Below are 12,403 nucleotides of genomic sequence, written 5' to 3' on the forward strand. Positions count from 1 at the left end.
TGCCCCCAGGGCCACCCCCTCAGGAGCTGGAGGTCAGCAAGGCATCCATACCTATTCATTCAGAGAGAGCAGCCAGATGTTAATTCCATATGAAGGATCCTCTCATGAGCCAGATCATCTGTAACATTGAATCCCTATCAGGTCCACAAGGCTGCAGAATGGCCCCCATGTGTTCATCCAGGCTCCAGTTGAATAGGCAAGAATAGTCCTTCACGTGTGTGTGTTGCAAACATATCTAGCACATGACACTTTATTGACAAAGCACATTTCACCTTTTAACCAGTTGATTCTACCATTGCCCCGTGAGTTAGAGAGGCAGAGAAAGTGCACCTCATTTTAAAAATGGGGAACATGCTGGAGCTGCCCTTGGGTTCAAGGTTGATGTCCTGGTCACAATATGACTACAGAATATAAACATAGTCAGAAGGGCAGGGGATGGAGTGATTTACCAGCCGGGTCTCCATCCCACTTTTCCAGGTTCTGAGCCCTTCATCAAAATGTCAAAAAGTCCAGTTTCCTGTGGGCCTCAGAAAAGTTTCTCTTAATCAGATCAGCCAGCCTCACAAAGTGTTGAAGACATATCTTCTGGCTTCTCCTGCGACTGGCTATGAAATTCACCTTCAGTGGCCACCTCATTCTCAGGATGGAATGCTCTTATATTAAGGCTAATTAATAACTCTCTCCTCTTCTCCCTCTTTGTGACATTCAATCCTAGAGCACAGGTGGCTGGAAGGGCTTCAGAGACAACTAGCAATGTAGTTTTAAAGTTTTTCATTGCTGATCAGCATCTATCATCATATTTACTCATAACTGGTGAAGTAACAGCCTAGATCATTATCCCCATCTTTTTTTTTTCTTTTTTACATCTTATTAATACAGTGTTTATTTGTCTTCCTTCTGTCAAACCCTGAGCCAACCACTTTCCCCAGGCTGCCTGGGGAGGTGTAGGAAAAGGAACATACAGGGCAGACAAGACACGGGAAAAGAACTATGGGAGGTGGAGACAGCTCCCTCACATGGCGAAGAGGAGGAGAAAGGCCACCATCAGGCAAAAGAGCCCCATGGCCTCTGAGAGGACAAAGCCCAGATGGCGTAGGAGAAGAGCTGTTGCTTCAGAGAAGGGTTCCTGGCATAACCAACGGTGAAGCTCCCAAACACAGTCCCAGTTCCAGCCCCAGAGCCTGCCACCCCTACTGTGGTCGCCCCAGCCCCAGTGAACTTGGCTGCTGTGTCGATGTCCCTTGAAATGGCACTGGTTTGGAAGCTGCAGCTAGAACTAAGGGAGGTCAGGGGACAGACGCAGGGCTGCCAAGCTGCTGAGGCTCTCATCTGTCAGTCTCTGGTCGTTTCAGCACCACTGGCTCAGCGAGAGGTGCTCCTGGCCACGGAAAGGGGGGGAGACAAACGTGGTGCAGGGGATGAGGGGAGCTGCTCCCAGGGCAGAGCAGACAGGGAGGGCCAGTATCCCCATCTTAAAACCGAAATATCTATGACAAAGAGAGACTAAGCCACTTCTCCAAGTCATAGAGCTAGGCCTGCAGCACAGGCCTCCTGGCCTCTAATCAGTGTTCAGTCTACTTACATCAAACGCCCTCTTCCTTCTACCCTGCAGATTAGATGTAAATTACAACATGCCTGACCTTCACAAACAGGGAAATGCAGCTCAGAGAGGAGCAGGGGCCCGGCCTTTCTGGAGAGCGTCCTGCCTCTCACCCTCCCTACAGAAAGGGAGAAACACAAGTGTTCCCTTTAAGCCACCGTGAGGGTGATTTTAGGACAGCCCTGCCTTAGCTTAAATATGACTCCAAGCCAGTATCTAAAGAAAGGAGACAGTGTCCACCTACCTATTCACGGGTAGCTGCCCACATTGTGCTGTCCTGGCCACGGTGGGGGCTGCTCCAAGGCATTCTCTTAAAACACATAATAGCATCCCCCCCCGCCCCCCGCCTCCTCCCCAAGGCCCAACTCCTGCTGACAGGCAGGCTCTGCAGCCAGCAGACTGCAGCCCAAAGCGGCTCCCAGCAGGAGCTGGACAAGGCCAGCAAGGTTACAGGTGCTTTTCATCCAGCCTTGCAGGAGAGCCCCAACTTCCTGCTGCTAGAAATTTGTCTGCAAATTTTTGTCTTCATTCAAATCGATGGACGGAGGCCTATAGGCACTGGGGTGATATGATAACTTGATTAAGCCCCAGAACAGATGACACGGTAGCTCAAAGGCCGAGTGCTCTCCTCCTTAACCTCTCCAAGGGAGCCCGCAGACTTTGCTGGTAATTGGCCCATTGTCCCTTCCTTCAGAAATCCCCTAATCACCATGTCCCTCGGCTCCTCTCGGGGGCAGCCTTACATGCTGTCAGACCCATCAGACCCAGTGAGTTGTGAAAAACACCTGTGCAATGTGACATACCAGGCTCGGGATTTGAGAGGCCAAGCATGACCCTTCCTGAGAACAATTACTTAGTCAGATACCCTTCCATTCTCCAGCCCAGGTGTAAATTGCCACACATGGACTGAGGAAAGCCGGAGACTGTTTTGTTTAAAGATGGGTTCAAACGTTTGCAATATTTAGTTCTCTTGGGGGAATATCCCCCTGATCTTTCATTCTTCTCCAGTTACTGTCTCCCGCTGGACGACACATAACTGAGAGTGTTTTTGATCAACCATTTCCAGATAATCTGGCATACGCTGATGGGAGTCTATCTCGCGTGAGCCAATGTGTGTATGTCATTGCTTCTGGAACAGATGTGAGGTGGGAGTGTGCCAAAGGAGAAGGTTGGGGAAGGAGAGCGCTACGGATGAAAAGATAGAAAGGTCGGTAAGCTGCCACGGATAGTTTTGCCCCATTCTGTTTTAGAATCTGTCAGCCTTTGTTCAGTGATAGACTCGGGGCACTTTAGAACGGAGGAGGAGTTCAAAACGAATCTCTTCAGTCCATTTGCATTAGGATATTAAAGGGAAAACATTGTCAGCTCAGTGTCTGAGGTGGGTTCTGGTTGTCGAACGTCAAGAAGTGGAGCTGTTCGTGGCACTTTGAAAATAAGCAAAGTGCACCATTAAAAGGTAAAGAAATGCTCTTTTACGTTTTCATTCATGATGATTTATGGCCTCGATCTCCCTATAAGAAAGAGGGCTACAGTATGCCAACATCACCGGTTCTGCTTTTGTCATGGGAATGGAATGTCTTTTGAGCTAAAGTAGATAATTCCATGGCCGGAAGAAACACGAAGGGAGGGGGAAGGGGGAAGAATGGAAGAAAAGATCCTCTCATTTCCCAATAATGGCAAAGGCCAGGAATGTGCCACAGTGGCATTCAGGAAAACCCAGCGATGACAATGCGCCCCACAGTGGCGTGCGCGCCCCAGGCCGCTCGTGCCAGGTGGGGGACTGGAACCGCTAGGCCCTCTGCCAGGGACCCACAGGCCCGAGCAACTTGCGCCTTACTGCTGTGGCGAGATTTTCTTTTCCTTTTTTTAAAATCTCCGTGCTGTTTTAATGCTGGCCTCTTGTCCCCCATAAGAGCAGGGCGCGCCCCGCGTAGTTCCAAGGCCCTTGTGGCTCAGGAGCCTCCAGTCCGGGCCGAGGCTGGAAAGGCATCTCTAAAAGGGGGCGTCCCCTCGGCCCACTGCGCAGGCGGCCATTGTCCCCATCGCCCCGCACAGGGCTGTGGAGGGGGCTTTTTTAAAGGCTTCCAGGAAACAAAGGAGGCCCAGGCGCCCGGCTTCATGACGCGCCTATCTTTATCCCACACACCAGCGCGCCGCCCCGTGTCGGCAGCTCCGGGCCACAACCCACGCTGCGCTGGGCTCCTGGCCACCTAGCCCTTCCCCCTCCTCCCCTTCCCCCTCCCCCCCCCTTCCTCTCCTGCTCCGCCTCCCCCTCCCCTTCTCCTCCCGACCCCTCCCCCCTACCCCCCCACTGAACCCAGGCTTCACCCTACGCCAACCGCTGCCCCCCTCCCCACTAGCAAGAAAACCCGCTCCAGCACCTCCAGTTTTTGGCCCGAGATGCCCCGACTCCCTGATGCGTCCCTTTCTGGGGGCGGGGTGGGGAGCTCTAGCAGCCTGCAGGTGAGGGGTCCGATATAGCGGTTCCCAACCTGTGGGTGGCGACCCCTTTGGCGGTCGAATGACCCTTTCACAGGAGTCGCCTAAGACCATCCTGCATATCAGATATTTACATTACGATTGATAACAGTAGCAACATGACAGTTATGAAGTAGCAACGAAAATAATTTTATGGTTGGGTCACAACATGAGGAACTGTATTTAAAGGGCCAGAAGGTTGAGAACCACTGGTGTAGAAGATCCTGGCCCTAGGGGCACCCGCTCTGCCTGACTGCTGTCTGACTTTCTGCCGAACCGGACTGGCTTACCATCACCAAGAGTGGGGCATCCAAGTGACAGGACTTTAATGTAAAATAGACAAATGTGTGGCATCAAACATATTCCCTGGGCCTCTTGTTGGACAACATGAAGAAAACCAGTTTTGAGGGTGACAAGGAGGTATGTGGCGCCCCTCTTTCTAGTAGTTGCTGCTGAAATCATTGTGCATCATTCGAACTTGGAACCCACTGCGTCCCTGGCAGCCGCTGTGCAGAGCGCCTGGAAGGGCTGAGGCTGTGCGGGCAGAGGCAGACCTGGCAGCCCTAGGGCCGCCCTTCCCGGAGGGAAAGCTTGCTGCTGACTTCCACCCCACGCTCCTTCCTCCCCCCTAAGCTCCTCTTCAGTGTCGCCTGCAGAGCCTGTGACAAGCCCTCCGCGAGCGTCCACAGAGGCCAAGCCTGAGTCCTTGGAGAACGGCCCAAAGGCATCGTATGCCCCAGCTGCTCTGAGGCATAAGTCATGAAAACAAACCAAAGGGGCCATTTCGTGGGAGGCCAGGGCATCATGGGAGTAGACAGATCTTTCTGGGTGGCTGGGAGGGCAGTTCCAGGTTGAACCCTTGCCATGCTCCTTTCTCCAGAGCAGCTGGCCAGGGCCCACAGGACACGGTGAAAGAACATTCACCATCAGAACAAGAGCTCAGCTTCCCAGGGGAGTTTCCCCAAAAGCCCACAAACAGCTCCCCACGCCAGCTCCTCAGTGCCGCCCTAGGGTTGGTTGGTAGTTAGTTAGTCCAGCCTCCATCAGGGGCTACACAGAGGACTCGTGATAACGTGGGACAAGAGCTTCTTGGGCCTGCCAGGTGGGTAGCACAAACTCAGGCTGCTTGGACCAGCGATCCATCCTGCCACCATCCCAACAGAAGGCTGCCTGTTACCTGTACTGGGAGTGGACAGTGAGGAGAGTGATTTGTTGCCCAGAGGAGCAGACAGCAATTCAAGCTGGGGGTGGGGAAAGCTCACTCTACATCCAGCCCACAGGACCACACCTGGAAGCAATGAGGGAAAATATCAGAAAATGTAGGACAGGGGCCAACTCTAGCCCTGCAAACAATACACTTCTGTTCCCCTGTGCTGTTGGTGCTGGGCACCAGGGATGCTGTCTTCCATGGCATGCCAGCTGTTGTACCAAGGTTCCCAGAGGAAGATAAGGAAGAAGCAATACTAGTAGATTAGCATTTCCGAAACACACCATCTTGTTCTTGCTGGATTGATTTCTGGCAGACCTGAATAATAACTGGACCTTCTTTGACATATATATACTAGAGGCCCGGTGCACAAAAATTTGTTCACTCGGGGGGAAGGGGAGGTCCCTCAGCCCTGCCTGTGCCCTCTCGCAGTCTGGGACCCCTCGGGAGATAACGCCCTGCTGGCTTAGGCCTGCTCCCAGGTGGCAGAGGGCAGGCCCAATCCCTAGGTGCAGCCCCTGGTCAGGTCAGAGCAGGGCCAATTGAGAAGTTGGGGCGCCGCCCCTGTCATGCACAGAGCAGGGTGATCGGGAGGTTGCGATGCCACCCTCAGTCACGCTCAGGGTAGGGCTGATTGGGGGGGTGGGGCACCGCCCCCTGTCACACTCAAGGCAGGGTCGATGGGCAGGTTGCTGCGCCACCCCCTGTCACGCACAGAGCAGGGCCAATCAGGGGGTTGGGGCACTGTCCCCTGTCATGCACAGAGCAGGGCCAATCAGGGGGTTGGGGAGCTCCCCCCTGTCACTTACAGAGTAGGGCCGATAGGGGAGTTGGGACACCGCCCCCTGTCACACACAGAGCAGGGTGGATCAGGGCGTTGGGGTGCTGCGCCCTGTCACACTCAGGGCAGGGCCGATGGGGAGGTTATGGCTCTACCCTGTCACACACAGAGCAGGGCCCATGGGGGGTGGTTGGGGCGTCACCCTCTATCACCCACAGAGCAGGGCCAATCAGGGGGTTGGGGCACCTCCACTGTCACACTCAGGGCAGGGCCGATGGGGAGGTTATAGCTCTACCCCGTCACACACAGAGCAGGGCCCGTGGGGGGTGGGTTGGGGCGCTGCACCCTGTCACACACAGAGCAGGGCTGATCAGGGGGTTGGGGTGCCGCACCCTGCCACACACAGAGCCGCAGGGCGATCAGGGGGTTGGGGAGCTCCCCCCTATCAGGCACAGAGCAGGGCTGATCAGGGGGTTGGGGCACCTTCCCCTGTCACAAACAGAGCAGGGCGGATAGGGAGGTTGTGGCCATGCCCCCTGTCACACACAGAGCCGCAGGGCGATCAGGGGGTTTGGGCTCTGCCCCCTGTCACACTGATCCCGGTGCCAGGAGGCCTCTCGGCTCCGCTGATCCCGGTGCTGGGAGGCATATTACCCTTTTACTCTATAGGATAGAGGCCTGGTGCATGGGTGGGGACCGGCTGGTTTGCCCTGAAGGGTGTCCTGGATCAGGGTGGGGGTCCCCACTGGGGTGCCTGGCCAGCCTGGATGAGGGGATGATGGCTGTTTGCAGCTGGTCACACACCCTTCAGGGTAGGGGTCCCCACTGGGGTGCCTGGCCAGTCTGGGTGAGGGGCTGAGGGCTATTTTCAGGCTGGCAGGTGACTGAAGCTCCCAACCGCTCCTTTTTTTCTTTTTCTTTTTTTTTTTTTTTTTTATTCTGGGCCAGCTTTATCTCTGAGGCTCCAGCTCTTAGGCCTCCGCTGCTGAAAGCAGGTTTCTGGCCTTTGTTTAACTTCTGTATTTGAAACAATGTTGCGATCCTGCTGGCTGAAGCCAGGTGACTAAAGCAGGCTTCTGGGGTTTTGTTTAGCTTCTATATTTGTAACATAGTTGCTTAGAGTTGCAGCTCAGGGCCCAGCAGCGGCAGGCGGGGAACGTTGGAGTCCTCCGTCACTGAAGCAAGCAAGCCTCATGTTCGCTTCCAGCTGCCTGGCTGCTGGCCGCCATCTTGGCTGGCAGTTAATTTGCATATCGCCCTGATTAGCCAATGGGAAGGGTAGCGGTCATACGCTAATTACCATGTTTCTCTTTTATTAGATAGGATTTTAACCTTTTAGTATTAATTTTTTATATTTTCCTTTATTTTATTTTATTATTTTTTTCATCATCATTTACCCCTATATATCCTCTTCCACATTCTCCCACCCCTCCCACACACTATGTTTTCCTTTTATCTACATTTCTTCCCTATTTTCTACAAGATCATAAATTGTAATTTTTATTTAAAAAATAGGTGAATAAAACCCCATCTGATTGTCTGCAAACTTAGATATTCCAGTGAATGCAACTGAGTACTAATTGAGACTAACATAGATTTTAACGTTACCCAAAGATGTTGAGGTGTTTGGGCACTTGAGTCCAAGCAGATGCAGGGCTTGCATGAGGAAAGGTCACACTCCCAGCCCTTAGGTCCCAGGTTTATAGTGTCCACATTAGAACGTCCAAACCTGTAGAGAATTTTTACAAGAATTTGAGCCAAACTGACAACATGCCCGGAAACAAGATCTCAGATGCTCCGGAGAATGACAGCTTTGCAATTTCTTTCATACATGTGGAGTTAAGGAAGATTACTTGAAAGTGGGAGAAAGCAAATCTGGGAGATCTCTGATGGGATTACAGGACAGTAAATATGATTCTGTGCTTTCTTGAGGGTGGTTATTCTTCCGAGGGATCTGAAAAAGAGGTGTTTTAAAGATGTGTTAACCTAGATCAGCGGTTCTCAACCTGTGGGTCTCGACCCCTTTGGGGGTTGAACAACCCTTTCACAGGGGTCACCTAAGACCATAGGAAAACACATATATAGTTACATATTGTTTTTGTGATTAATCACTATGCTTTAATTATGTTCAATTTGTAACAATGAAAATACATCCTACATATCAGATATTTACATTACGATTCATAACAGTAGCAACATTAGAGTTATGAAGTAGCAATGAAAATAATCTTATGGTTGGGGGTAACCACAACATGAGGAACTGTATTAAAGGGTCGCGGCATTAGGAAGGTTGAGAACCACTGACCTAGATGCACAAAAACAATGGACAGGGTTGTTTAAGGTGAAGATCAATCTTTTAAGGCCTAGGGCGACTACCCTCCATGACCTGCCCAGTGAGGAATCTGTGATCAGATCACCCTGTGAGGTGACTTTCAGTCAGACTTATTACAGCGCCCCTTTTTGTGGTCCACAACAGTGTCTCCACTTGTGCCCTCTCAGAGAAGATAGCTTCCCTCCTTCAGAGTGAGCCTTCCTCACACAGCCTCCCACACCTGATGACTGACATCCAGTCTACCAACATGAAGAGATACTGTCCTAGAAGCACAAGTAGGTCAATTGCAGCCTTCCTGAGGAAAACTGCACAAGTTTGTTTGTTTGTTTGTTTGTTTTGATTTTCATCTGAGGATATTTTTCCATTGATTTTTAGAGTGAGTGCAAGGGAAAGGGAGGGACAGAGAGAGAAAAACATTGATTGGTTGCCTCCCGCACACAGCCAGACCAAGGCCTGGTTTTGAGCCTGCAACCGAGGTACGTGATTTGACCGGAATCAAACCCAGTACTGAAGAGTCGACGCTCTATCCAATGAGCCAAACTGATTAGGGCTGCTGCACAAGGGCAAAGGGGTGATTCGGCTGTTGGAATGCTCTTAAAACACTTTTGGTGAGCTGGCCTCGAGCAAGGTGGGCTGAGGCCCAGTATGGATGAGGCAATCTTGGCCCCCTCTCCCAGGCTGGCTTGGGAAGGGGATGGAAGGCTTCCATAATGAGGTTCTCAGCTCTGCTCAGTCAACCAAAGGCAGTGGAATTCCTTGAGGGCCAGCAGCCTCGCTCTGGCTGGAGCAGTGCAATGGGCTGCTGTCCTGGAAGGGGCCTGTTTAATCTGGACCAACACGACCTCAGAAGGAGTGGTATTTGTGTGCACCTGGGGAAATGCTTTGGCGAGGGAGGGAAATGTGTAAATATTTATTGGTGGTGGTTTTAAAAGTCTGGGGAGGAATCTGCTAAATGAAATTTTAACATATTCAATACTCAAATGCATTGCATATAATGAAACAGTTGATTTTAAGTCTAAAGTTTTGCTCTTTTAAAACTCTGAAATTTTCAAAATTAATTTTGTTCAACCTCCTGTCTTAACTCAGTACTTAAATAGTAACTGAACTGTTTTTGAACTCTAATTTTGAACTAGGTAAAAAATCTTATTTTATTAGTCTGATTTCTGAAGCCTCTAAGATTTCTCTCAAGTGAGAAAGGGTCCAACTGCCAATTGTGGATGAGTCAGTGCACTGGCATATGAGCCGGGCTCCACACCTGAGGTTTGATACATACACAAAAGCAGTGTTTTAGGTTAGCACCATTTAATATGTAAAAAAAATAATAATAATAAATAAATTGGCCTCAGTCTAATTCACACTTTTTGGAAACTATAACACATTTGATGCTTTAGTAAGCACTCTACATCAATAATCTTTGAATAACTGTGGATGGTATTGGGCCTCTGAAACTTTAAGAGTTAAGTAACATATCACCATTACAGTAAAGAAATTTAGCTCTAGCCCTAACCAGTTTTGCTCAGTGGATGGAGCATCAGCCTGCAGACTGAAGGGTCCCAGGTTCGATTCCGGCCAAGGGCACATACCTGGGTTGCGGGCACATCCCCAGTGGGGGATGTGCAGGAGGCAGTTGATCGATGTTTCTCTCTCATCGATGTTTCTAACTCTCTATCCCTCTCCCTTCCTCTCTGTTAAAAATCAATAAAATATATTTTTAAAAAACCCAAAAAACCAAAGAATTAAAAAAAAAGAAAAGAAAAGAAATTTAGCTCTGGCCAGTGTGGTTCAGTTGGTTGAGCGTCTTCCTGTGCATTGAGAGGCCAAGGTGTGTGCAGCAGATCAACGCTTCTCTTTCTCACTCTCCCTCTTCCTCCCCCTCTCTCTCTAAAATCAATAAAAACATTTTTTAAAAGCATATTACATATATTCTATCCTATGTAATAAAGAGATAATATGCTAATGGTTGTGATGTGTCACGCCATAACTACTGATTGGCAAGAGGCTGCGTGCACAGCAGGCATGTGCGAGTGGGCGGGAACTTGACTCTGGAGGACTTAACCGGAGTCGCAGGGGGGTCTGGGTCCTGCCTCCCATGGCAGCGGGGCGGCTGCGGGACTCTTTCTGGGTGGGAGGACAGGGCTGTGTCCATGGGGAGGCACATGTGGGAAGGGATTCCCAGACTTGCGTGATTTCATGCGCCAGGTTACTAGTATTTATATAATAACCATGAAGCAGTAGTCAGTCTCATTATTATGACTGGCATTCAGAAGCATTATCACAATAACCATTATATTCGTTTAATATTGGTATAGCACTTTATATAATATCTTCTTTGTTATTAATTTATTCAGCAAACATTTATTGATTCCTCCAGTGTTCCAGGTTCTGTGCTGGGGACCAGCAATTGAAATGAATTGGCATCATTTCTGTTCTTATACATTCAGTAGGAGTTACAAATATGGAAGCAAATAAAGATGGTTACACGTTGTAAGAGTTAAAATAAAGAAATGAACATGGAGCCAAAAGGAGAAAGCTACTGTAGGGGTTCAGAATGAGTCGCCCCAAGATGTGCCTCTGTGGTATGCATGTTATTTTGAGCTAAAGTTCAATTGAGACCCTGTGGGGTCAAGAGAAACTTCTGCCTGCTCCCTTAACTACCTAGAAGAATTTAAATGAGGGTCCTTGCCCATAATAAGAGATGATCAGAGATAACTTTTTGACCTATCAATATGGCAGGGCAAACTGCTGATTACTAAACATCTCTTCTTACCGTCCTGCAATGACCTTCCTCTGAAACCCAAAGGTGCATTACCTCATCCTTAGCTGAAAATGCCTTATACCTCATTTTAACTTTTTGTCGCTGAACCTCTCATGTATTGGGGTTAGGGGGTATCTCTGACTCTCACGTATGTGGGGTTCCAAAATGTATGTATGTAATTAAATTTTGTCATTTTCTCTTGTTAATCTGTCTCATGTCGATTTTATTATTAGACCAGTTGAAAAATCCCTAAAGGACAGAGGAGGCTTTCTTCCTCCCTCATAATACAAACTCTGCCCAGGTGAGGGAAGAGAAAGTAGGGAAGGCTTCCCGAAGGAGGTGGCATTGGGAATGGCTCCTGGCTCTCATCTTCATTCTTTGGGACTGTTATCACAGCCTGAGTGGTCTCCCGGCTTTCACACTAATGCAAGGGACAAGTGAATGTTCTGAGAGTGTGTGGGAGAGTGTGCTCACCACCCCAGGCCTGGAGTTCTTCAGCAGGAGTGAGGAGCCACTCTGATTAAAACTGACAGCTGACCCTCTGCAAGATGTCACCATGGATCCTTGACCAACTAGTAAGAAAGGAACACACTCATTTCCCAAACATGAACATTATGAAAGAAAAACTCCTAGAGAAAGACACTCATGAATTCTGACTCTCTACACTGAGTTGCTCCAAGTTTTGGTACTCACTCTTCCTTCTGCTAAGACCACATAGACATTGATTCATCCAGGAAACCCTCCTGGTAGCCCCCAACTATCTTAGCACCCTCTGCTTCATTCATTCATCCCACTAAAGCTCACTGAGCATTTACCATGTGGCAAACATTAGGAACACATCAGTGAACAAAACAGATAAAACATCCTGGCCTCAATGAGCTTAGTGGTGGGGAAAGGACAATAAGCAAATAAATAAGGGAGATACAGAGTGTGTTTGACAGTGGAGAGTCAGTGGGAGCTGCCGCCCTGGTAAGGAGGAGGTCACATCACATTTTTTGAATCACCAATGTTGAAAAGGAGCAGGTAGACTTTGAGCACATTTTATGACTATTTTTAAAATTTTCTATGAATAATGCACCTCCTTGTTACTCGAACCCAGGGCAGGCTTTCCATCCCCCACCACTGAATTAGTAAGCTACTGCATTAAAGAGTGATAACTTCAGTGGAGAAAATAGAACAGGGGTGGGGTGGGGAATGTGGTTGGGATAGGTTGCAATTTTAAATACAGTAATCAGGAAAGGATTGCTCTG

General features: G+C 49.5%; 1 pseudogene across 1 annotated transcript; it reads right to left on the minus strand.

The window, feature by feature from the left end:
* Nucleotides 1–887: 887 nt before the first annotated feature.
* Nucleotides 888–1,329, minus strand: LOC308517097 (annotated as a pseudogene). Its single transcript has one exon. The product of its transcript is annotated as an uncharacterized misc_RNA (transcript).
* Between the last annotated feature and the right edge of the window lie 11,074 nt (nucleotides 1,330–12,403).

The sequence above is a fragment of the Myotis nattereri genome (genome assembly GCF_964212035.1).
Source record: "Myotis nattereri genome assembly, chromosome: 3".
NCBI classification, from domain to species: Eukaryota; Metazoa; Chordata; class Mammalia; order Chiroptera; family Vespertilionidae; genus Myotis; species Myotis nattereri.